Consider the following 26,514-nt stretch of genomic DNA (forward strand, 5'->3'; position numbering starts at 1 on the left):
CTTTCCTGTGCCAGAGCACCGCACCCATGCTTCTCAGTGGCTTTCCTGTGCCAGAGCACCGCACCCGTGCTTCTCAGTGGATTTCATGTGCCAGAGCACCGCACCCATGCTTCTCAGTGGATCTCATGTGCCAGAGCACCACACCCATGCTTCTCAGTAGATCTTGTGTGCCAGAGCACCACACCCATGCTTCTCAGTGGAATTCATGTGCCAGAGCACCACATCCATGGTTCTCAGTGGATTTCATGTGCCAGAGCACCGTTCCCATGCTTCGCAGTGGATCTTGTATACCAGAGCACCCCCTCATGCTCCGAGTGGACCCCGAGTGTTCCAGAGCACCCCACTCATGCTTTCGAGTGTACCCAGAGTGTACCAGAGTACCCATCCCATGCATCCGAGTGGACCCAGAGTGTACCAGAGCACCCCACACATGCTTCTGAGGGGAACCCGAGTGTACCAGAGCACCCCCCCATGCTTCTGAGTGGACCCAGAGTGTACAAGAGCACCCCCCCAATGCTTCTGAGTGGACCCCGAGTGGACCAGAGCACCCCACACATTCTTCTGAGTGGACCAGAGCACCCACACATGCTTCTGAGTGGAACTTGGGTGTACCAGAGCACCCCACTCATGCTCCCGAGTGGACCAGAGCACCCACACATGCTTCTGAGTGGACCTTGGGTGTACCAGAGTGGACCTTGGGAAAACCAGAGCACCCCACACATGCTTCCGAGTGGACCCCGAGTGTTCCAGAGCACCCCACTCATGCTTCCAAGTGGACCCCGAGTGTACCAGAGCACCCCACACATGCTTCTGAGGGGAACCCGAGTGTACCAGAGCACCCCCCCATGCTTCTGAGTGGACCCCGAGTGGACCAGAGCACCCCACACATTCTTCTGAGTGGACCCCGAGTGTACCAGAGCACCCCACACATTTTTCTGAGGGGAACCCGAGTGTACCAGAGCACCCCATGCATGCTCCCGAGTGGACCCCGAGTGTACCAGAGCACCCCTCCCATGCTTCCAAGTGGACCCCGAGTGTACCAGAGCATCCCTCCCATGCTCCCGAGTGGACCCCGAGTGGACCAGACCACCCCACACATGCTTCTGAGGGGAACCCGAGTGTACCAGAGCACCCCCCCATGCTTCTGAGTGGACCCAGAGTGTACAAGAGCACCCCCCCAATGCTTCTGAGTGGACCCCGAGTGTACCAGAGTACCCTTCCCATGCTTCCGAGTGGACCTTGGGTGTACCAGAGCACACCACACATGCTTCCAAATGTACCTGCGTAACTCGTCCATGCTTCCGAGTGGACCCCGAGTGTACCAGAACACCCCTCTCATGCTTCTGAGTGGACCCAGAGTGTACCAGAGCACCCCACTCATGCTTCTGAGTGGACCCAGAGTGTACCAGAGCACCCCTGCCATGCTTCCGAGTGTGCCTTAAGTGTACCAGAGCCCCCCAAACATGCTTCCGAGTGGTCCCTGAGTTTAGCAGAACACCCCTTCCATGCTTCCGAGTGGACCTCTAATGTACCAGAGTACTCAGCCAGTGCTGCTTCGGAATGGATCCAGTGTGTACCAGAGTACCCCCACCCATACTTCTGATTGTACTGCAAGTATACCAGAGCACCCTGGTAGTGCTTCTGAGTGGACTCCGAGTGTGCCAGAGAAACCCACCCATGCTTCTGACTGGACCAAAAGTGTGAACAAGCATATGGATCTTAAGGGGACTAGAGCACCCGATCCATGCTTCCGAGTGGACAGTGTCCGATCACCCCCACCCATGCTTCATAGTGGACCTTAAGTGTGTCAGAGCAGCTATCTCATTGTTGATTGAACCTCAAGTGTGAGAGAGCAAACCCCTCATGCTTTACAGTGCACCCCACACATGCTTCATCTGAGTGGCAGAGAGCACAGGCCTTGCCTGCAGCAGCATCCCACTCATCCCACTTCTGAGAGGACCACAAGTGTGAATGAGCACCCTACGCAAAACTCGAGAACCCACGGCTTTTAAGAAAAACCTGAAAACATTCCTCTTTGTTTAGTGCTACCCTTCCTGCCCCTCATGGCTCGCACCGGGACACTCCTAGGAGTATGTGTGCACGCTATAACATAACATGTGCCAGAGCACCGTTCCCATGCTTCTCAGCGGATTTCGTGTGCCAGAGCACCGCACACATGCTTCTCAGTGGATTTCGTGTGCCAGAGCACTGCACCCATGCTTCTCAGTGGAATTCGTGTGCCAGAGCACTGCACCCATGCTTCTCAATGGATTTCATGTGCCAGAGCACCACACTAATGCTTCTCAGTGGTTTTCATGTGCCAGAGCATCGCACTAATGCTTCTCGGTGAATTTTGTGTGCCAGAGCACCTTTTCCATTCTTCTCAGTGGATTTCATGTGCCAGAGCACCGCACCCATGCTTCTCAGTGGATTCCAGGTGCCAAAGCACTGCACCCATGCTTCATAGTGGATTCCAGGTGCCATGCTTGTCACTGGATTTCATGTGCTAGAGCACTGCTCCCATGCTTCTCAGTGGATTTCATGTGCCAGAGCACCGCACCCATGCCTCTCAGTGGATTTCATGTGCCAGAGCACCGCACCCATGCTTCTCAGTGGATTTCATGTGCCAGAGCACCGCACCCATGCTTCTCAGTGGATTTCATGTGCCAGAGCTCCGTTCCCATGCTTCTCAATGGATCTGTGTGCCAGAGCACCACACCAATGCTTCTGAGTGGATTTCATGTGCCAGAGCACCACTCCCATGCTTCTCAGTGGATCTTGTATGCCGGAGCACTGCACCCATGCTTCTCAGTGGATTAAATGTGCCAGAGCACCGCACCCATGCTTCTCAGTGGCTTTCCTGTGCCAGAGCACCGCACCCGTGCTTCTCAGTGGATTTCATGTGCCAGAGCACCGCACCCATGCTTCTCAGTAGATCTTGTGTGCCAGAGCACCACACCCATGTTTCTCAGTGGATCTCCTGTGCCAGAGCACCACACCCATGCTTCTCAGTGGATTTCATGTGCCAGAGCACCACTCCCATGCTTCTCAGTGAATTTCATGTGCCAGAGCACCGTTCCCATGCTTCGCAGTGGATCTTGTATACCAGAGCACAGCTCCCATGCTTCTCAGTGGATGTTGTATGCCAGAGCATCTCACCCATGCTTCTCAGTGGATTAAATGTGCCAGAGCACTGCACCCATGCTTCTCAGTGGATTTCATGTGCCAGAGCACCGTTCCTATGCATCTCAGTGGATTTCATGTAACAGAGCACCACTCCTATGCTTCTCAGTGGATTTCATGTGCCAGAGCACCGCACCCATGCTTCTCAGTGGATTTCATGTGCCAGAGCACCGCACCCTTGCTTCTCAGTGGATTTCATGTGCCAGAGTACCGTTCCCATGCTTCTCAGCGGATTTAATATGCCAAAGCACCGTTCCCATGCTTCTCAGTGGACTGCGTGTGTTTTCCTGAGAACCACACCCATGCTCTTGAGTACACCAAGAGTGCTAAACTGCTAAAGTAAACATTTTAGTTTTAATGGGGATGTTGGGGCTTTAAAAATTGGGTTTTATTTCTAAAACTTGATGCAATATGCTAGACTTTAGCACCGCAGCTTTTTTACTCCAAGTGCATACTCTTAGTCGTGCTTACCCGTGCTGCTTCAACTGAGGCCACTATTCATCCATTCTAGCTTCCGTTTGCCGAACTTGTGCTATTCCAGCGAATCACGTTATAAGATTACCAACTCCATTTTTAGCTTTCAGTTTCAAATTCTTTGCATTTGCATAGTGTTTTAAAACTTTCAATTTACATATTGCTTTTGTGTGTGTGTGGGTGTGTGTGTGTGTGTGTGTTTCTCAAGTTTAGGTGGAAAGCAGCTCCAGTATAGAGCACTCTCAACACCAGCGACACTCTAAATTTGCTCACCTCAAATGTCTGCTTTTTAGGTCTCGGCTAGCGAAGGCTGCGCTTGCGCAGTCTCGCTCGCGAGATTTAATGACTTGGAGAAGAGGGGCTTGAACCCGCCCCTCTTCTCCATTGGCTGGCCTCTTGAATGCTGGCCAGCCATTGGAGAAGAGGTCAGTCATTCCGATCAGGCCCCGTCCTTTTCGGATCGGGGGGGCGTGTTTTTTGCAAGAAGTCTAATTATCTCCTCCAGCCAATGGCTGGAGGAGAGAAAAGACAAATACGCCCCCGAACCCGAAAATGCCGCTGCCTTTCTCCGAGGCATTTCTCCTTCGCCTCGGAGAAAGGCAATGGTGTGCTCGAGACCAGTGTTTCTGTTGTTCGATCGACCCAGCCTCAGGTAGATGTGCTCTAGCCTGAGCTCCAGCAGTAGTAGGCCGCAGCAGGGTGGCATGTTCCGGGCCCGCAGCAGCGTCACGGGGCAGCGGCAGCTCTCCTCCAACCACTCCGAATGCCGCCGCTCGCCAGTCAGCAGAGCAAGTAGCAGCAGGTAAGGGGGTCTCGTGTAGAACCAGTCAGCGGTCGAACGCCCAGGCAGCCACCCCACCCCGCATCCACCGATGTCGCTTGTTCCACTCCCCACAGACAGTGTCAATCTCGGGGTTCCGCCATCTTGTCCCGGCCTCTGTACTCCCAGCGGCTCAGCGTGTTCTTGTCTGTCAGCGCTCGTGCCAGAGTCTTTTAAGTTGGATCGCTGCCACTATCTACCCCTCACTGATGTTTTGGAGCAGCAGCAGTAGTTGGCCGCAGCAGGGTGGCATGTTCCGGGCCCGCAGCAGCGTCACGGGGCAGAGGCAGCTCTCCTCCAACCACTCCGAATGCCGCCGCTCGCTAGTCAGCAGAGCAAGTAGCAGCAGGTAAGGGGGTCTCGTGTAGAACCCGTCAGCGGTCGAACGCCCGGGCAGCCACCCCACCCCGCATCCACCGATGTCGCTTGTTCCACTCCCCACCGACAGTGTCAATCTCGGGGTTCCGCCATCTTGTCCCGGCCTCTGTACTCCCAGTGGCTCAGCGTGTTATTGTCTGTCCGCGCTCGTGCCAGAGTCTTTTAAGTTGGATCGCTGCCACTATCTACCCCTCACTGATGTTTTGAAGCAGCTAGGGTCGACCCCGAAGTAGGATTAGGCAGGATTTAGGCCCCAGGCTTCTGGCTAGTTTCTAAACCAGGAAAGAGAAACCCGAAAGTAATGTCTTGTTATTCCTTTCTAATCTATTCTACTATGATCTGTGGAACAGTTGTCACACTTAAAAGTGGGATCTTGTCTACTCAGCTCTAGAAAACTAGAAAAGACCCTACCACAGTCGTTCTCATTATCTCTTTCCAAACTAGCATTTGCCCTTCACAGAAGCAGCATTGAAAACCTTGAAAACCCTTGGGGATCTTGAATGAAACATGTGAATCTTGCACATTTGTCAATCTTAAAAATGTTTGCAACATTTTTAAGAACTATCCATCCCTGGAAGTCATATAATCTACATTAATCCTGTATACCTTACTTAATGTTGTACCCACCCCTTCTATGCTTTTATTAATGTTCACCCTTGCCTCTGTAATTTTAAATGGGGTAACACTTAACCCTGATCTCTGTAAAGCACTTTATTACCTTCGCACTTAATAAATGCTCCATTTTCGACAGCTAGGTAATCGGTTTCTTGTGGCTCCTAGGTTTCTCAATTCAGCAAGCTGAGCTCCAGACGGGCATTCAGTCATTTGGGCCTTGTGTGTCTTCCGCTCAGTCGGGGGCCTGCTCCTTTCTTTGCTAGGCAGTTCTACTCTCCCTTCTTTCTTTCTGATAATAGTAATAACATTTCTCTGGGGTTCATCACCAGCTGGTAAAGAAGACAGCCTCCGGTAGTATTATGGGTCTGAATGTCCTCTCAGCACCGACATGTAGAATCTGCACAGGCTCAAATAAAAGTCTTAAATTCTTGATTTAACATGAAACACCTTTCTAGGTCTCGGCTCGAAGGCTGCGCTTGCGCAGTCTCGATCCGAGATTTAACAAGCATTTACAATGCAACGGTCTCGGCATTGTTAAAGTTAGAGCTATTGGCATTGCTCATGACAATGCCGTTTCTTTAAATGTTTTAAAAACAAAAAACATAAGCAAAAATAATGTCATGAGCAATGCCAATAGCTCTAACTTTACCAATGCCGAGACCATTGCATTGTAAATGCTTGTTTATCAAAGTCTTTAAGTGTAGTATTAGCACAGTGTCATTCACGCCGAGATAGAACGGGGACAAAGTCTTTTGCCATACCTACAGTAAAGTCTTGAAGCCTAGGATTAGCACAGTGCTATCCATGCCGAGCTGTAAAATGACCAAAGCCTTTTACCACTCCAGGCACAGTATTACAGCTTTGGATTGGTAAAATACCATCCAAGCCAACCTGAAATGAATAAAAGCAACTCCTGACACGTGTTTCGCTCTCATTAGAGCTCATCAGAGAGGTCCAGACACAAGGAAGCACCTAATAGAAGTCAAACCAAATCACTGTAAGGCATAGAGTGAGGCATATATATATATATTTTTATTAAACTGCAAATATTTAGTTTTGTACATAGTTGTGGACGTCCTAGGTAATGTCGCAGAACCCTAAGGGGTATTCGGACCACAGGTTAAGATCCTCGGTACTAGAGCACACCGCTCATGCTTATGAGTAGACCACGAGTGTGCTAGAGCACACCACTTATGCTTCTGTGAAGACCACAAGTGTGCTGAAGCATACCACTTATGCTTCTTAGTGGAGTGCAAGTGTGCTCGCGCATATCACTTATGCTTCTGAGTGGAGGGCGAGTGTGCTCGCTCACACCACTTATACTTCTGAGTGGAGGGCGAGTGTGCTCGAGCACACCACTCATACTTCTGAGTTGAGTCTGCTAGAGCACACCTCTCATGCTTCTGTGTAGACCGCAAGTGTGCTGGAGCACACCACTCATGTTTGTGAGTGGAGTGCTAGTGTGCTGGAGCACACCACTCATGCTTCTGAGTGGAGTGTGAGTGTGCTCGAGCACACCACTCATGCTTCTGAGTGGAGTGTGAGTGTGCTCGAGCACACCAGTCATGCTTCTCAGTGGAGTGTGTGTGTGCTCGAGCACACCACTCATACTTCTGAGTGGAGTGCGAGTGTGCTCGAGGACACCACTCATGCTTATGTGTAGACCGCCAGTGTGCTCGAGGACACCACTCATGCTTCTGTGTGGCCCACGAGTGTGCTAGAGCACACCACTTATGCTTCTGTGTAGACCACAAGTGTGCTGAAGCATACCAATTATGCTTCTGAGTGGAGTGCAAGTGTGCTTGCGCACACCACTTATGCTTCTGAGTGGAGTGCAAGTGTGCTCGCGCACACCACTTATGCTTCTAAGTGGAGGGCGAGTGTGCTCGCACACACCACTTATGCTTCTGAGTGGAGGGCGAGTGTGCTTGCGCACACCACTTATGCTTCTGAGTGGAGTGTGAGCTTGCTCGCTCACACCACTCATGCTTCTGTGTAGACCACAAGTGTGCTCGAGCACAGCACTTATGCTTCTCAGTGGAATAAGATTGTGCTGTAGCACACCACTTATGCTTCTGATTGGAGTGCGCTCACACACACCACTTATGCTTCTGAGTGAAGGGCGAGTGTGCTCGAGCACACCACTCATACTTCTGAGTGGAGTGCAAGTGTGGTAGAACCCACCACTTATGCTTCTGTGTGGACTGGGTTTGTGCTAGAGCTGCAAGGGGAGGTCACCAGAGTCAATGCCGCCTCTAAATATGGTACTATATTATTTAAACCTCGTCAAGTTAACTTGTAGTCAACTACTACAAGACTTAAAATTGGAACACTAGCAACGGAATAAAAATCTGCACAGTATGTTAAAAAAAACAACAACCTGGATGTGTCAAAATAGGTGGTTAATGTGTTGACATGCCACATCTTAAATGGTGGAGGATCTTGGGAATTTGTGGCTGTCCTTTCCAGATCTTCTTTTTGTAGTAATATTGGGACAACACAGTGCTCGTTGGTGATTATTGTCACTATTTTAGTGCTCCCAGCTTCTTTTTAGGTCGCAGTCTATTGGACAGCATATGCGCGGCCTGTTGTGAGACAAATATTTGGCTCATCAAGAACATTAAGGACTTGGGGTCTGCCCATTGCTTACCATTGGTTGACTTTCCTTGTCACTTTCATTTGCCTGCTTCTTATTTGTGCCCCAGCTTGTCAGTGTTGTGCTTGTCCCTCCCATGGAGCATTGCCTCTTTCCACCTCTTTTGACTGGTTGCCATTGCTGCTTCCACTGCTTATTCTTCATGACCATATGTTTTCCTATGTGCTGAGTGTGAGCTTCCTCCCTGTGCTTCTCTCCCCTGCACCAGGTATTGCTCTGTCGCGTACATGCTTCCTCCTGCCCCCTCCATGTTGCTCGTGCCCAGTTTTTCTTCTCCTCCCCACATTCCTTCTCTCTCCATTTGTTACTTTCCCCCACTGACGCCCACCTTGCTGCTTCCCACAATCCCTGTGTTACTTCTGCCCCACCTCCTGCACACCGATGTTTTCTCTCCCCCATTGTGTCTGCTGTGGCTACCCCCCCCCCCCCCCCCCACACCAACTCCCCACTGCCTGCACTCCTCCCAGCAGCATTAGAAAAAAAACCTTCTTCGACATGTTTAATTTTTCAGTATTGATCCAGCTCAAACCGGTCACTAGAGAGTAATGTGCCCATGTAGTTTTGTAGGTGTGCGCATGCATGCTGTGGCCACTCACGATGTCACTGGTGCCCGCATTAAAGGCTTCTTGTATTTGTTCATCTTTAGCCAGGCTAACAGCATTGGAGATGCCATGCAGAGCAGCATGGCTACAATCTCTTTCCACAGCCGGTACTTCTCAAAGGCGAGCCCTCCTGGCTTCTCCAACTCTTGCTTTCTATTTAACTTGTCCCTGATTAAGGATCTTCAGTTTTGCAGGGTGAATCCTTTTCGGGATTCACATTCTGTGCATCATTCCGCCATCTAGTGGTTGGGTCCGGAATTTATTTTTCTTCTTCTCTTGTTTTGGTCGCTGCCGACCACCGTTTGGTACCAGGTACGTCCCCTGTGTGACGTCAGACTTTATCCTGGAGGTCGACGTGTGTGGTGGCAATCTTCAGATTCTTTTTTTCCGCAGTTGGGTCTGGAACCAAGATGGGAAGCTCTGAAAAAAGTTTGCGTTTTCCTGAAAAAACTTCAAGAAAAAGATCGTCATCGAAAGATCAACGAAGAGATATCGAGCAATGACGCGTAGTCATTGACAGAAGCAGAGCGGCCTTTTTCAACACCAGAGGACCTCTCCGGGCCACAAATGGTGAGGGAGGGGCCATGGAGAAGGCCCCTTTCAAATTCTGCCCAAAGTGCCACCACAAGTACGCACAACGAGATCCACACACCGTGTGCAACCTCTACCTGCTCAAGGATCACCAGGACAAAGATTGTGCGGCCTGTGCAGCATTCCTGCCGAAGACTCTCAGGACGCGTCATAACCAGAGACAGGCCCACTACACCACAATGTCGTAGTCGACAAAAAAACCTTCCATGAGGTACATATCTAGCGACGAAGAGGATCATGCAGCTCTAGCAGAATCAACACTTTAAGGATCAGACGTCAAAATTCTAGAAAAAGACGCCAAAAACGAGGCGAAGGAGTCGAAAAAGAAGACGGAGAAGGTAAGACTTGATGATCCGTCAGAACCGAAGGGCCACGAACCAAAAACGACAAAGGCAGCTCGACGCCGAACAAAATGGCGATCGAAGGTCAGCCGCGATCAAAAGAAACCCACGGCACCCATCCAAAGGTTACCGAAGAGGGGAGATTGCACAAGGCTCCAAAGCCAAGGGTTGACTATGACAAACCTGCAAAAAAGGGCACGACGCCAAAAACTAACGTCGACGCTGAAAAGAAAAGAAGTCCCCAGCCTCCCGACGCCGTAAGGGCCCTCAAAGTCGAAAAGAAAAAGAGAAGACTCGAGGAAGAAATGGCTGCGCTATTACAGAGAAAAAAGGAATTCGACGAATCATTAAAAGATTTTCTAATCCTTAAAGCACCGGAAGTGGAACCAGAAAACGTTGACGCCGAAGAGGCTGAAGACGCCGAAGGAGAGAAAGAAGGTATCCTCGAATCCCCACAGACGCTGGAACCTCGAGGCGAAGAACCCGAGATTACGGAAACGTACCGGAGGAGAAGGAAAACGAAGAAATCTTTGAAGACGAATGGAACAATCTCGACACCGAGAGTCCAGAGGAGGAAATCTGCAACTATCCTTCAAAAATATCACCCCCAGATGACATTGCTTTCTACAACAAAATCGTTAACAGGGCAGCAAACCAGTTTGGGGTGCCCCTAGAGGAAGAAAAGGGGGGATACATGATTCCTGTTGGAAACCCTGGCACCTGCAACAAAGGGGACACAATGTCTACCCATGTTGCCAAGTATCCTGGACCAAGGCAAGGAAGCCTTCAAGGAGCCAGCTTCTAACAGAGGGGTAACTCCTAGAGGGGAGAAAAAATATAGGCTCTCTTCAAAAGACACGAAATATATACAGGGAAATGTTATACCTGATTCTATCATCGTAACAACTGCCAGGAGGGGAACAAATGCAGTCTCCAACACAGGACCTTCACCAGAAAAGGAGAGCAAAAGGATGGACTTGGTGGGTAGAAGGATGGAGAAAGAAGCAGCAACGCAGTTGCGCATTGCCAACTCAAATGCCCTGCTGAACAGATATGGCCACCAACAGTGGGATGAAATTGAGGAGTTCATAAACTCCAAGAGGAGCATAAGAAAAGAGCAAGAGCGGTGGTCCAAGAGGGAAAAAATGTGGCTAATACCTGCCTAAAATCTGCACTAGGTTTAGCAGATACCGCAAGCAGACAAATGTGCACGGAGACCATGCTCCGAAGGCATGCCTGGCTCAGGATTTCAGGATTCAAACAAGAAGTTCAGCCATCAATCATTAACGGGCCCTTTAACAAGCAAGATCTATTTGGCAAAGAAGTGGATGAATCCCTTCAACAGATAAAGAAGGACAATGAAACAGCAAGGGCAATGGGGGCCCTGCAGCAAAGAGGATCTTTCAAAAGAGGAGGTTTCTCTAACAGAAAAACCACAGGGAGAGACAGCTTCAGCTAAAGCCAGCAAATGCTGCAACAGTCTCAGGGACTGAACCAAAACCAACAGATGGGTCAACAGTCGGGTTACCAGGGCTGGCAACAACAGAAGCAGCCCTTTCGAGGGCGAGGTAATGGCAGAGGAAGAGGCCAAACCCCCAGAGGGAGAGGTAATGACTCAAACTGACTTCGACACAAAAAAGTACCCACACAGAACACCAGTGGGGGAAAGAATATCCTTTTTCCACAGCCAATGGGAAAGGATCTCAACGGACAAATGGATATTACATTTGGTACAACATGGATATTGCATAGAGCTAACAAAAAAACGACCTGCAAATCCACTGTAGATAAGAAAATTATCCAAATCGGAACAAATACTGCTAAACGCAGAGATCAAAGAACTGTATCTAAAACAGGCAATAGAAATAGTACCAAAACAGGAATGGCTCACAGGAAACTACTAACCATACTTCCTTGTACTAAAACAAGATCTAACTCTAAGGACAATTATGGAATTACGATGATTCATAACAGGTTTATGCTTACACAACACTTCAAAACGTGTACCCTTCAAGAAATAATCCCACAAATCCAAAAGGGAGATTTTCTAGCAACAATATACCTCAAAGACGCCTATTTGCATATCCCAATGAACAAAAGACACAGAAAGTACCCAAGATTACTACACAATGGAACACACTACCAATTCAAGGTACTCCCGTTCGGAATAAAATCAGCTCCACGGGTGTTCACAAAGTTCCTGGCCGCAGTGGCGGCACACCTGAGAGGAGAAACGATCTACGTATACCCCTACCTGGACGATTGGCTAATAAGGGGATGCACAAAACAAATATGCCACAATCATGTTCAAAAAACAATTCAAATGCTAAAAAGCCTGGGTCTTTCTATAAACCACAAAATATTGTCAGCAACCCCACAAAAAGAAAAGACAAGGCCTTCCTGGGAGCAAGACTGAATACAAAAGACGCAATGGCTTATCCTGCATGGAACCGGATACAAGCTATCCTCAACAAAACTGCCCTCTACCAGAGGGGACAGTCTCTGACAGTGAGGAAGGTAATGAAACTCATGGGCATGATGGCATCATGCATCCCACTCATCCCTCACGCTCGCCTACACATGCGCCCAATACAGGAATGGCTCACCAACAGCTGGTCACAAGCCCCAGGGAGTTGGTAAGATCTAGTGGTTACTACACAAAAGGTGCAAGCAGGGACATACTGGTGGGCATCCAACAACATAGCACAGGGGAGACCTTTCTGGAACACAACTCGATCTATGACAATCACCACGGATACATCCCTCAACGGTTGGGGAGCACATCTCAACCAGCTAAGGGTTCATAGTCAGTGGAGCGAACAAGACTCCATGAAGCACATCAATTTCTTAGAAATGAAAACTGTTCTACTGGCACTCAAAGCATTCCAGAAAAAGGTTCACGGGAAAACCATTCTAACACAAACAGACAACACAACTACAATGTTCTACCTGAACAAACAGGGTGGAACGAATTTCTTTCTCCTGAGCAAACTTGCGCAGGAAATCTGGCAATGGGCGATACCACAACAAATCAATCTGCAGACAGTACATCTACCAGGGGTAGACAACATCACAGCAGACCAGCTAAGTAGACAAAACAGTTGTTCACACGAATGGGAGATAAAGCAAACAGTACAATACCTATTCAACATCTGGGGAACGCCGGTGTTGGACCTCTTTGCAACAATGCAGAACAAGAAATGCTGAAACTTTACGTCCAGGTTTCCACATCACCTGTCAAAGGGAAATGCACTTTACCTCAACTGGTCACAGACATTTGTCTACACCTTTCCACCAGTTCCCCTGATGCAAAGGGTACTACAAAAAGCAAAAGAACAAGGAACAAATATGATCCTCATAGCCCCTTGTTCGCCAAGACAAACATGGTACTCAACTCTCCTAGAACTCTCCAAAGGAGAGATGATCCGGATCAAAGCAGAGAGAGAACTGCTGACAATGCAACAGGGCCAAATATTTTACCCAGAACCAGCGACACTACAACTAGCAGCCTGGCGCCTAAATACATAGAATTTGGACACCTCAATCCGCCGTCCAGAACCATGAAAATTCTAAAAGGGTCAACAAGGAAATGCTATACAGCAAACTGGAAGCGATATACCACATGGTGCACCGCTAATAACAAAACTACACAGGAAACAGTAGTCACATACCTTAGCTACCTCTTAGACCGCAACATCAATTTTTCCAACCTAAAAGTGCACCTTGCTGCAATAGTGGCATACAGAAGAGGAAAAACATGTAAAAGTTTTTTTACAAGACCAGTCATAAAAAGGTTTTTAGAAGGAGCAAAAAGAATAGCTCCACCAAGAGCTGCTTCTGTACCAACATGGAGTTTAAATACGGTGCTGTCTCAACTAATGGCTAAACCTTTTGAGCCCATGCTTACAGCTGACCTCAAACACATTACTCTCAAAACAGCCTTTCTCATTGCTTTAACATCACTGAGGAGAGTGAGTGAACTACTAGCATTAACTATACACGAACCCTATTTGCAAATCCACAAGGATAAGGTAATCTTAAAGACTAATTTGCAGTTCTTACCAAAGGTGGTAACAAAATATCACCTAAATCAAAACATCATCTTGCCAGTTTTCTTCAAAAATCCTAAGACTAAAGCAGAAAGAAGCCTTATACCTGGGATGTAAGGAGAGCACTACTGTACTACCTGCAAAAACAGAACCAACCAGGAAAGCAAAGCAGTCGTTTGTTGCGCATTCATATCAGCTGTCACTAAAGGAACTATTGCAAGATGCATAGTACAAGCTATCCAATTAAGCTATACCAAGGCCAAAAAAGAAACAACAATACAACCAACAGCTCACTCCACTAGGAAGAAAGGAGCAACGCTACCCTTTATGGCCAATGTGCCCATCGATGACATCTGCGCAGCAGCAACATGGGCATCACCACACACCTTTACAAAGCATTATTGTGTGGATATACAAATGAAAAAGGAAGCTCATATTGGACAGAGGGTGATTCAATACCTGTTTGCTAAATCTTCCGTCCACCACAGCCTCCCAAACACGGGAGAAACCGCTAGATAATCTGATGCAAAGCACATCAGTATTTTAAAACAGGACCATCACAAGGATGAAAGGACATATAAACAGAAAAAAAAAATCCAAAGATGGCTACCATGCACGTCGACCTCCAGGAGACCCTCTGACGTCACACAGGGGACGTACCGGGCACCAAAGCGACCAAAACAAGAGGGGAAGAAAAGACCATTCCGGACACAACCACTAGATGGCGGAATGATGCACAGCATTTGAATCTAGAAAACTCTTCAAGCTGCAAAACTACTCCTACTGGTAAGTAACCATGTGGTTCTCCTTCAAGTCCTGGTGCCGTTTGATGGCCTTCTGTAAAACCCGCCCACTGAGGGGGACTCTCACAGCTGGGGCCGAATGCTGCTTCTCTTAAATCTCAAAGCTCTCTTCAGCCTCGGCGTTAAGTAGCCGCAAATTCTCATGCTACACAAATACTTTCCCACATTTCCAGTATCTTAGTGAACCCTTTGTCCAGCCTGTGAGCTTTTTTCTACTTGCAGGTATTTTAGCTAATAGAATTGATAGAATTCTATGTATTTTGTCAGCTTTCCTTCCTCGTAAGGCTTTCTTACACACCTCACTGGTTTGCAGAAATTTCTACTGAAGTTCAAGAGACCTGTTTTCCCAATAGTGGCAATACGTTCTATATTTTTTAAGAAGAGAAAGACCATCACTGTCTGAAAAATGTGGATATTTTTAACCTAAAATGCTTCCTAAATGGCAGGAAAGCTATAAAGCCAAACTTAATACATCCTGCATTTTATTTAAAATTGACTAAGTCTGTAGTATGAATTGTTTGTTTCGTGAATCGATAATTGCAAATAAACTGCTTTTTGTAAACATTAAAGGCATTTTCACAGAATGCAAATAATTATTTGCCCCTTTTGTGCCATTCTGAAGTCTGTCTGAATAGACCTCGTATACCGAGTAACCTTATGATGATGCAGAATAAATAGCGACATCGTGATCACAGACCTGTGGTTGCATCTTTAAAGCACACTCAGTCTTGTGAATGTCCATAGTCATGTGCTTCAGAGTGGCAAAGGTTGGGTAATACAAGAGGGAAAGGCCCTGGCACTCTGGAGTTTGCCATGTAGCAAAGGGCCTCTAAAGAGCGGGCCGATGCGATATTATGGCTTCCACAGGCGTAGGTCATTGCAGGGTTCGCACTTATCGGCCACACAAGCTGGGCTCTGACAAATGCAGGATAAGTGAGGACATTGGCATTACCATAACATTCCTGCCAGTTCTTCCATATTTTCTCTCTGCTTCCCACCCAGAGATGTCAGCTGCATGTGAAGCTGAAACGTCTGCTGGTGGAGGGAGGTGCACAATGGAGTGTGGTACCCCCTCACTGGTAATCCCAAAGCAGCCTTTAATCCAGTGACTGACCGAGTGAGGATGACCAGCCACGTACAAGAGGGTTTATGGAGAAGAGCTCGTAGGCAGATAGACACCTCATGCAGGAGGGTTCCCCATCTCAGTCTTTGGGCATTAATGAATGATCACTCTCTCTGCACTCACTCAGCAGGTCTCCACTGTGGTGGAGCGAGGATGCAACGAAGCTGCTGAGCCGCTTCCAAAAAGATTCTACCTCCACTCCATTCATTCATTCAGACCAGCAGTTGGAAGGTTCAGTTTATAAAGGATTCGTTTTCTTTTCTGATGTGAATCCTTTCCAAATCTCCACTGTGGTGTTATTACATCTGTTCTAGAGCACCTCATCGCTCGTCATTTTCCTTATATTATTTTTCTCTTTAGTATGGGCTACCAAAGTGCACAATCATGGCCGATTTCAAATTGTAAATGATATTACAAAGCATGTTTTTTGACCTAGAAGAGATGGCACGTTTACATAATTAAGCCTTGAAGTCTTTTCCCTGCTGTTCTGCTGCCGCGTCCTTCCTTTTCTATCCTGGTTTTCCATCTCTCTCCTGCCTTCCCTTCTGTTTCTTCACCCCTATCGTGTATTTCCGGTCCTATTTCTGCCACTCCTTTACCTCTCCTGTTTTTCTTTCCCTCCTTTCTCTGCTCCTTTTTTTAAGTTTGTCCAGTCTCTCTCATTTGTCTCTTAACCCCTCTCCTGTCAGTCCTTTTTGTCTTTTCCGTTTCTCAGCCTTGTTGGCTCACTTTATTTTTATATCTTTGATTCGCCATCCCTTTCTCTCCCCTCTTTCCATTTTTCTCCTGCCTTTCCTCCGGCGCAAATACCTATTGTGTGTTTATGGTGGGTTTAGAACCGTTGCTTCATGTTGGTTTGTTTTATTGTCACTCTTGTTTGTTTGCTTGCTTTTTAGTTCGCTAGTGTGAGCTTTCCTTCTTTTTCTTGTGTTTGTCGCTCCCCTGGAGTATGCCCTCATTACTTGTGTCCTTCCAGTGCTGTCTTTTAGACTCTGTTTTTCTTTTAAGCACTCCCTGAGAGTGCATGTGTTTTCCAGCTATCTCTCTCATGTACTTCTCTCCCCCCCTGCCCACGCTCTTTGTTGCTCTCTCACACATGCTTCCCTTTCCCCAATAGTATATGTTACCATCCATGTTGCTTCCCCCATTGTGCCCTCTCTGTTGCTTTGCCCCACACTCGTCCTCTGTGTTGCTACCCCCACCAATGGACTCCATGATGCTCCCCCCACTCGCTCTCCATGTGACTGTTTCTTCCCCCATGCAAATAAGCAAAGGTTTTTGTGCTACTATTTAGGTCTTGCCTAGCGCGGCAGCGCATGCGCTGATCGCTCGGCGAGATTTATTGTTGAGAACGACTTTCAGGAGAGGGCTTGAAGCACCGCCCTTCATTTCCATTGGCTGGCGTCACCGTTTATGCTAAACGGTGGCCTGCCATTGGAAATGAGTTTTGGGTTCACACCCTTTCGCTTCCGATTCGGACTCAGTGGCCTGCTTTGCTGCTGTCGCAAAGCACTTTCTTATCTTGATGGGGCCATGTGTTTCTAATTAGAAACACATGGCCCCATAAAGACAAGAGATCAGTGCCACTCGTCACTGCTTTTGAGGTAACTTCAAGGAGACTTGTTATAGTTCTTTCAGTCTCATCATTTCAGAATGGAAGCATTTTCAATGTTGTATACAAGGAAGCCGTAGTTGTTGCTGATTGATCTTACACAAACAACAACCATTGGCAAAGCCAATAGCCCTGGCTTGTTGTAGGTGTAATGTTACTTGCTTTATCAGTATTGCATATCTGTATGCAATGACGGAAGCAGCAAAATACAAGTTGTCGTACACGACCACCAGCAAGGCTCCGTTTAATGGCGCTGTGCGTCTTAATCTCCATGTCTGTCCAGCTGCAGGGTTGACTGTGGCGTTACAACCAGAACTGCAGAATTTCGAATTTGAGAACCATGATTGAATCTCAGCGTACTCAAAATCCTGTCATTCTGGGCACATCACTTCTCCCCGTGCCTCAAAACATGAATGTGATCTTGTGTAATTTAACCGGTGCTCATGCACAGTAATCCAATATCTTTGTGTGGAGTACGCGCTATATAAAACTGCAATAATCGCTGCTCCATCATGGTTTTACGTTTGTTTTTATCGTGTTACTTAGAGGAGTCGAGCGAAATGCTGCGCATGGGCGGCCTGTTATGCCACTTCTTTTCAATCTCCTAGTACTTGGGCCGGCTCCTCAGGCGTCTCTCCTGGCCCCAGCTGCACGAAAAACCTCTTGTGCCTGCGCAAGTAGCCGCTCTTCCTCACACTTTTCAGGTTACTGCTGCTGCACCTTGACTCCAGAGAGCACTTCAGCTGCATGCCGCAGATCCTCGCTGCCCCCCCCCGCTACCCCACTGCCGGGGTCTTTAATGGTGCACTTGTGTGTGCCCCCGACTGAGGCTAACAGAGGACACCTTGGCCCCAGCACTGCAGCGGTTCGTGTTTCTCGAAAGCGTTTGCCTAGAGTTTAATTGCAAACGTGAAGCACTCTTCAAAATTTCACCACGCAGCAATCTGTTTATTTGCAGTCTGCACCCATTATTGTGTGCCACTGTGCTTGTGCAAATTAACAAAGCATTGCTTTCTTATAGCTACATAAATAAAAACATTCCGATTTTGAAACGCAATGGTCACTTTATTTTCAGGCGCCATTTACGGTTGCTATTTGTTGTACATGTTTTGTGTTTAACGTACTATTCATTTATTTATAGCCTGTAAGATTTATTGCTCAATTTTTCTAATTTTTGTGCTGGAATGAGGGGAAAATGACTTGATTGGCATTAGTTCAACCCCGATGCGCAGCGGCAGGGCTGTTTCAGAGGTCTCCCTTCTGTAGCTCTTCCCCCCCACATCTGTGCTTTTATGGCTCTCTCGCCAGTATGCCTCTCTGCTCTGTGCACTTCCCCCACATGACGGACCTGGCATGCTGTCCTGCTCCTCTGTATTCTTTCTGCTCTGCCACACTTTTCACACACAACAGCTATTTATTTTCTCACATGAGCACCTGCCGAGCTGGGCCTCTTTGCATCACTAGGTGGCTCTTTTCCATAAATGAGCTCCCTGCTCAGATTTATGGCTGCGTCTGCTACTCCACCCTCCTACAGTGAGCCATTAGACTTCACATGTAATGTCACCAGGGCAGTTTCATAAACCCAGCACACTAGCAGATCAAGACTTTGTATTTAGATTACTGTGCACTTTGTATGTCTGAGTTCTAATCCTATTTCAGGAAACATGTTTAGAGTTTGCATTTTTAAACATTTGAAGGCTGCTGAAGCTTTATTCATTAAATCTGCATTCGCCACCTAAATTATGTTTAAAAAGTTATTTCTTTTCCAAGTCATGGGCAAGGGATGGTTTAAAGTGCTGCATCCACATTGTAATATCACCTGAAACCCTTCATTTAAGTACTCTTTCTGGCAGCATCTCCAGGATCTGTGTTTATTTATTTTTTGGAAATGTTGCGGCGGTTTCTGTCTGGTAACTTTGCATCCAACAACTTACTAAGGCTAAAACAGGCCCTGCAAACACAATTTTAACAGTCCTCCTGCAGCTGTTTTTACCGTTATTCATAAAGGATAATAAAGTACATTCAATATAGCCTTTGCACATATGTGCACGTTAATCATTGCCACCTAATTACACATTTCTAAATACCAGATAAATACAGCCCACATAAAACCACTATGCCACATAGCAACCATCCATACAAATACACTCCATACCATGCCAAATAGTTCCCATCAGCATAATTTCACTCAAAATGCCACACAGTTCCACGCAATTAAGCTCCACACATTTCCATTCTGCACCACATAATTCAACAACAAACCACATTATTGAAATCAACACACTTAGACAACAAATGCATCCAATCCACACCTCAAAATTCAACATCATGTCACACAATTCAACAGCTCACCACATAATTAAATTCCACTACATACCACGCCACAAGACAACATGCCAATACAATATTTACACTCCTTAACACTCAATCCCCTTCTACATAATTCGAGCTAATTTAATACCACATAATTACTATCCAAATAATTCCACTACACAAATACACACACACTACTCCACCCCACACAATTCCACAACTAACAAGTTCAATCCAATCCATATAATTAAACTCCACACTACATACATCCACTCCATAAACAAAAGACATTGTCATTTACACCATTAACTCCAATTTTCACTAATGGGAGACCAATTGCATTGCAAATGCTTGTGTTATTGTACTTTGTGGCAGATCTGCTCCACTGTATCTCTTGCGGCTCTACAAACAAATTTGGTGATGAAGAGTAAATTGTATTTTTCTTAACAACTTTCTGATTAAAAAGTTCTTTTTAATTTCCTGTAATTCCCATAGTTGAAAAAAAAGCATTTGCAATGCAATAGGTGTCGCATTTCGTGGGTTTGAGCTATTAGCAAGTGGGCTGCTGGATGCTGTTGGCGTAGGAGTGGTTGATCATAAGAACATGCAGGAGACACATGTGAACTCTCATTCATCGTTGTATGGTGCAGTGGGGCAGCAGTGCGGTCAGCGGCAGCCAGGCCTGAAAGCACAGAGGAGTGCAGCACTGTAGCGGGGCTTGGGACAGAACCAGGGTCCCTGGTGCTGGACACGGTGCAGGTGCAGATAGGCGCAGCTGTGCCTGCTGCACGCATCCTTTCATCCATTTTGCAGCCGCCATTACGTAGTTCGTGGAAAAGAGGAGTGCAGGGTGCCGCGGGCGGGAAACGGAAACCAGTTATGTCACTTCCTGTACGATGGATGATCGGAAATCCAGTGACGTCCCTTTCTGTGCAGATGGATGATAGGAAATTAAGTTCTCTTTGTAGGTTTCTTCTACTGCCTAGATACAAGCCCTCATTTATTTCCCATGCTTGCAGTGCGATACAGCAGGTTAAACATTCACACTACACATATAGTCAGCGCACCTTTGTGCATGATGGCGTTTACATGCATGAGCACATTGAAGCTTGGTACAATCAGACTACAGCATTAGTTCTGTATTGAAGAGATAAAAGTTGGAGAGATTGCGGCTCTTCTCGAGAGTACATATGGAAAGATAAACTGTTTTCAAAGCCTGCGTTCTGTACGTTTTATCTTGAGTAACACAGATGCAGGCCATGGAACTGCTAAGCTCGGCATTTCATTATTGCAAAATATTCAAGATAAGGATTGACTGAAAACTGGTAAATATAAAACTTTGCAATTAACACGAAGGTGTGTTATTACCATGAGTGCTTGGCGCTGTACCTGTGTGCGTTCCATCAGTGCTTGGGGCTGCACTGTAATGGCATTCCTGTAAAAAAAACATCTCTGGGGTAAAAATCTTTCACAACAGGGCACATAATTTGACAGATTATTTTCCCCTTCTTACTACCATACTCCCGTCGGTGCACTGTAGTCACCAGCAAGCCACTTTCGTCCTCATGAGAAGGAATGACGACAGTCGTTTCACCAACTCTCTGAGGAATACGGCTGGGTTTGGCAGGTACCATGCATGCAGTCGGAACAACTCGCAAAAAAAATAAAAAAGCATTACAAATGGAATAGGTCTCGCCTTTCATTAAGTTAAAGCCATTTGCTTTGCTACACAATACCATTAGCAAAGCAAATGGCTTTAACTTAATCAAAGGCAAGACCTGTTGCATTTACAAAGCTTGTTTTTTAATCAATCCAACTTTGGTTGGTGAATGAAATGAAAGACCTAGGAACCGTGTCATAGGCGTCTTTTCTACTCCTTACCTTGCTGCACACACTGGGATGGCGTGCAGCAGCGCTAATGCATTGTCAAAGCCAATAGGTCCCATGCGTGAGACCGATTAGCTTTGCCAATGCCTCTTCTGAAGCTGTCCTCTTTTCTTCATCTCCTGTCTCCCTCTCCTGCTTTCTTTTCTTTCTCCTTTCCTGCTTCTCCGCCTCCTTCTTCTTCATGTATGTTTTTCTGTGTAACTGATCCTGTATATCTTGTCTGTTTCTCTTTATCACCATTCTCCTTTTATGTTTTTGTTCCTGCAGTTCTTTTTAACAAACTTCTCATCTTTTTCCTCCTGTTTTATAATTTCTTTTTAGTATCAATCCTTGATATTTTTTTAACTCTTATTAGGTCTCGCCTACGCAGCGCGCATGCGCTGCATAGGAGTGGACCTTTTGGAATCGATCAGCATTTTGGCCAAAAACGTGCATGTTTTGCATTGCTTTTTATTGCAACACGTGCACGTTTTGCATTGCTTTTTATTGCAACACGTGCACGTTTGGCGTTTCCCTTGCGGGAGCGAGCTTTGGCACCATCTGTTTGTAATTATGTTGAAAACAGATGGTGCCCCTGCTCGCTCCCGCAAGGGAAATGCTGTGTGTGTCTGGGATGCCTATTTCAGGAAACATGTTTAGAGTTTGCATTTTTAAACATTTGAATGCTGCTGAAGCTTTATTCATTAAATCTGCATTCGCCACCTAAATTATGTTTAAAAAGTTATTTCTTTTCCAAGTCATGGGCAAGGGATGGTTTAAAGTGCTGCATCCACATTGTAATATCACCTGAAACCCTTCATTTAAGTACTCTTTCTGGCAGCATCTCCAGGATCTGTGTTTATTTATTTTTTGGAAATGTTGCGGCGGTTTCTGTCTGGTAACTTTGCATCCAACAACTTACTAAGGCTAAAACAGGCCCTGCAAACACAATTTTAACAGTCCTCCTGCAGCTGTTTTTACCGTTATTCATAAAGGATAATAAAGTACATTCAATATAGCCTTTGCACATATGTGCACGTTAATCATTGCCACCTAATTACACATTTCTAAATACCAGATAAATACAGCCCACATAAAACCACTATGCCACATAGCAACCATCCATACAAATACACTCCATACCATGCCAAATAGTTCCCATCAGCATAATTTCACTCAAAATGCCACACAGTTCCACGCAATTAAGCTCCACACATTTCCATTCTGCACCACATAATTCAACAACAAACCACATTATTGAAATCAACACACTTAGACAACAAATGCATCCAATCCACACCTCAAAATTCAACATCATGTCACACAATTCAACAGCTCACCACATAATTAAATTCCACTACATACCACGCCACAAGACAACATGCCAATACAATATTTACACTCCTTAACACTCAATCCCCTTCTACATAATTCGAGCTAATTTAATACCACATAATTACTATCCAAATAATTCCACTACACAAATACACACACACTACTCCACCCCACACAATTCCACAACTAACAAGTTCAATCCAATCCATATAATTAAACTCCACACTACATACATCCACTCCATAAACAAAAGACATTGTCATTTACACCATTAACTCCAACTTTCACTAATGGGAGACCAATTGCATTGCAAATGCTTGTGTTATTGTACTTTGTGGCAGATCTGCTCCACTGTATCTCTTGCGGCTCTACAAACAAATTTGGTGATGAAGAGTAAATTGTATTTTTCTTAACAACTTTCTAATTAAAAAGTTCTTTTTAATTTCCTGTAATTCCCATAGTTGAAAAAAAAGCATTTGCAATGCAATAGGTGTCGCATTTCGTGGGTTTGAGCTATTAGCAAGTGGGCTGCTGGATGCTGTTGGCGTAGGAGTGGTTGATCATAAGAACATGCAGGAGACACATGTGAACTCTCATTCATCGTTGTATGGTGCAGTGGGGCAGCAGTGCGGTCAGCGGCAGCCAGGCCTGAAAGCACAGAGGAGTGCAGCACTGTAGCGGGGCTTGGGACAGAACCAGGGTCCCTGGTGCTGGACACGGTGCAGGTGCAGATAGGCGCAGCTGTGCCTGCTGCACGCATCCTTTCATCCATTTTGCAGCCGCCATTACGTAGTTCGTGGAAAAGAGGAGTGCAGGGTGCCGCGGGCGGGAAACGGAAACCAGTTATGTCACTTCCTGTACGATGGATGATCGGAAATCCAGTGACGTCCCTTTCTGTGCAGATGGATGATAGGAAATTAAGTTCTCTTTGTAGGTTTCTTCTACTGCCTAGATACAAGCCCTCATTTATTTCCCATGCTTGCAGTGCGATACAGCAGGTTAAACATTCACACTACACATATAGTCAGCGCACCTTTGTGCATGATGGCGTTTACATGCATGAGCACATTGAAGCTTGGTACAATCAGACTACAGCATTAGTTCTGTATTGAAGAGATAAAAGTTGGAGAGATTGCGGCTCTTCTCGAGAGTACATATGGAAAGATAAACTGTTTTCAAAGCCTGCGTTCTGTACGTTTTATCTTGAGTAACACAGATGCAGGCCATGGAACTGCTAAGCTCGGCATTTCATTATTGCAAAATATTCAAGATAAGGATTGACTGAAAACTGGTAAATATAAAACTTTGCAATTAACACGAAGGTGTGTTATTACCATGAGTGCTTGGCGCTGTACCTGTGTGCGTTCCATCAGTGCTTGGGGCTGCACTGTAATGGCATTCCTGTAAAAAAAACATCTCTGGGGTAAAAATCTTTCACAACAGGGCACATAATTTGACAGATTATTTTCCCCTTCTTACTACCATACTCCCGTCGGTGCACTGTAGTCACCAGCAAGCCACTTTCGTCCTCATGAGAAGGAATGACGACAGTCGTTTCACCAACTCTCTGAGGAATACGGCTGGGTTTGGCAGGTACCATGCATGCAGTCGGAACAACTCGCAAAAAAAATAAAAAAGCATTACAAATGGAATAGGTCTCGCCTTTCATTAAGTTAAAGCCATTTGCTTTGCTACACAATACCATTAGCAAAGCAAATGGCTTTAACTTAATCAAAGGCAAGACCTGTTGCATTTACAAAGCTTGTTTTTTAATCAATCCAACTTTGGTTGGTGAATGAAATGAAAGACCTAGGAACCGTGTCATAGGCGTCTTTTCTACTCCTTACCTTGCTGCACACACTGGGATGGCGTGCAGCAGCGCTAATGCATTGTCAAAGCCAATAGGTCCCATGCGTGAGACCGATTAGCTTTGCCAATGCCTCTTCTGAAGCTGTCCTCTTTTCTTCATCTCCTGTCTCCCTCTCCTGCTTTCTTTTCTTTCTCCTTTCCTGCTTCTCCGCCTCCTTCTTCTTCATGTATGTTTTTCTGTGTAACTGATCCTGTATATCTTGTCTGTTTCTCTTTATCACCATTCTCCTTTTATGTTTTTGTTCCTGCAGTTCTTTTTAACAAACTTCTCATCTTTTTCCTCCTGTTTTATAATTTCTTTTTAGTATCAATCCTTGATATTTTTTTAACTCTTATTAGGTCTCGCCTACGCAGCGCGCATGCGCTGCATAGGAGTGGACCTTTTGGAATCGATCAGCATTTTGGCCAAAAACGTGCATGTTTTGCATTGCTTTTTATTGCAACACGTGCACGTTTGGCGTTTCCCTTGCGGGAGCGAGCTTTGGCACCATCTGTTTGTAATTATGTTGAAAAAAGATGGTGCCCCTGCTCGCTCCCGCAAGGGAAATGCTGTGTGTGTCTGGGATGCCATCGAATTGAAAGGCAACTGGCACGCAGTTGCCTTTCAATTCGATGGCACGCCTCATGCCGCACCTCTACCCCCTTCTGCAGATTTGGTCTTTGCCCCTCCCGTGCTGCGATTGGCTCTGTCTATTTTTAATGTTTTGTTTTGTGCTCTTCCGCACTATATTAACTTATATTTTCAGCTGGCTAAAAGACCTATTGCTAAATGGCGGAGGTTACCCTTTCCTCGTCTGATAGCTCCCTGGAAGCAGTAATACGATACAAAATCCAAAGCATTATATTTTATAGTGCATGGACACGCTTGACTAGGATGAATGAGTATATAAGCCTGCAAACAGAAATTAATTTCAGTGTTTGAAGGGCGATTACGTTTCTTTTCTCAGCAAGAATCAAATGACTTTAGAAACCAATACTTTGAATACATATGTTGGAACTGAGAACCCGGATAATATTTGGCCCCTTTCTGCTCTCCCATGTGCCCCCTTCGAGATCCTCCTCTCCTTCCGCATTCTGGCAGCACCCTCCTACCAAATAGTCGTCCACCACCAAGTCCACCACCACCACCACCACCACCACGTCCACCACCACCACCACCACTTCCACCACCTCCACATCCACCACATCCAGCTCCACGTCCACCACCACCACCACGTCCACCACCACGTCCACCACCATGTCCACGACCACCATGTCCACCACCACCATGTCCACGACCACCATGTCCACCACCTCCAACATCCACCATGTCCACATCCACCATGTCCACCACCACCATGTCCACCACCACCATGTCCACCACCACCATGTCCACCACCACCATGTCCACCACCACCATGTCCACCACCACCACGTCCACCACCACCACGTCCACCACCACCACGTCCACCACCACATCCACCACCACCACGTCCATCACCATGTCCGCCACCATGTCCTCCACCATGTCCACCACCATGTCCACCACCACGTCCACCACCACCACATCCTCCACCACCACGACGTCCTCCACGTCCTCCACATCCTCCACCACGTCCACCACCACCACGTCCACCAGCACCACGTCCACCACCACCACCTCCACCACCACCACCACCTCCACCACCACCAACACCTCCACCACCACCAACACCTCCACCACCACCAACACCTCCACCACCACCAACACCTCCACCAACACCTCCACCACGACCAACACCTCCACCACCACCAACACCTCCACCACCACCAACACCTCCACCACCACCACCTCCACCACCACCACCAACACGTCCACCACCACCAACACGTCCACCACCACCAACACGTCCACCACCACCAACA

The 26,514-nt window shown here is 46.7% G+C and overlaps 1 protein-coding gene across 2 annotated transcripts in view; it reads left to right on the plus strand.

Annotated features, from left to right (window-relative positions):
- Positions 1-26,514, plus strand: part of AMBRA1 (autophagy and beclin 1 regulator 1) — a 764,496-nt gene that overhangs the window by 375,038 nt on the left and 362,944 nt on the right. The gene's annotated exons all lie outside the window — the stretch shown is intronic.

The sequence above is a fragment of the Triturus cristatus genome, chromosome 3_1 (genome assembly GCF_964204655.1).
Source record: "Triturus cristatus chromosome 3_1, aTriCri1.1, whole genome shotgun sequence".
NCBI classification, from domain to species: Eukaryota; Metazoa; Chordata; class Amphibia; order Caudata; family Salamandridae; genus Triturus; species Triturus cristatus.